A 946-nucleotide genomic window follows, 5' to 3' on the forward strand; every position below is an offset into this window, starting at 1 on the left:
TGAGTGACAGGAAGAATATTGAGGCTTGAAAAGAGTCTCTGATTGGTTTGTTTTGGCCTGGTTCCCTTTCCAAGCCAATCCAGGCATCCTGATATCCAGCTAACTTCCTTCTCCAAGTGATTCTGTTTTTTTATCTGGGCCTTCAGAGAAATGACATTTCCTGTTTCCGTGATGTAGTTGTTGTATAACCTTGTGTTTTGGTTGAATTACTGATGGTTGTTTGAGTTTTTCCAGCTTGACATTCTGCTGTGGAGTTTTGTGGTATGTGGTGTTTTTCTCAAAACATAACGGCATGTACTTTTCACCAGAAAGTTCAACTTTTGTCCTCTCCGTTCACACAACATCGCTGCAGTGGTGTTGTTGAATATCTTGGTGGTCTTCTGCAAATTGTGAGATGGACAGCAGTATGTTGTTTTTGTCTTATGTAACCTCCTGTGAGTAACTTCCTTTGCAGTGCTTTTCATGGATCTTGGTGGATCGGTGAGTTATCGAGAGATAGGAGATCCTGCAGATCCTTTGAGGGATTGTCTCTGAACCTCAATCAACTTTGTAAATGAAGAGTATGACTGGAAGATCCTCTGTGGGACACCAGTCTCCGCTGTCATCCAGGGTTGTTGTATCTTCTCTGAAGACTCCATGACATGCCCTAGCACTGATCTTTGTAGGACACTTACTCCTAGGGAGTAGAAAGTGTGTTGACATTTTTAATTTTTTTCTTCTGCACTCATAGATTTCAGTTGTACGTTCTTATAGTTCTGTTCAGAAAGTTTTCCTGTACATCCTGTTTTTTTTTGTTGTTTTTTGTCAGTGGACCCTGAAATGTCTTTTGGTCAGCAATCTTTTAGTGCTTTTGATCCATTTAAATTACTTTACATCAATTGATTATTCAGTTAGAGTTTCACAATGCTGTGAGCCATTGGTTAAAGGTACACTTGATTAAAAAAAA

The sequence above is a fragment of the Sinocyclocheilus rhinocerous genome, unplaced genomic scaffold, assembly GCF_001515625.1.
Source record: "Sinocyclocheilus rhinocerous isolate Xijiao unplaced genomic scaffold, SAMN03320098_v1.1 scaffold7333, whole genome shotgun sequence".
In the NCBI taxonomy this organism is placed as follows: domain Eukaryota; kingdom Metazoa; phylum Chordata; class Actinopteri; order Cypriniformes; family Cyprinidae; genus Sinocyclocheilus; species Sinocyclocheilus rhinocerous.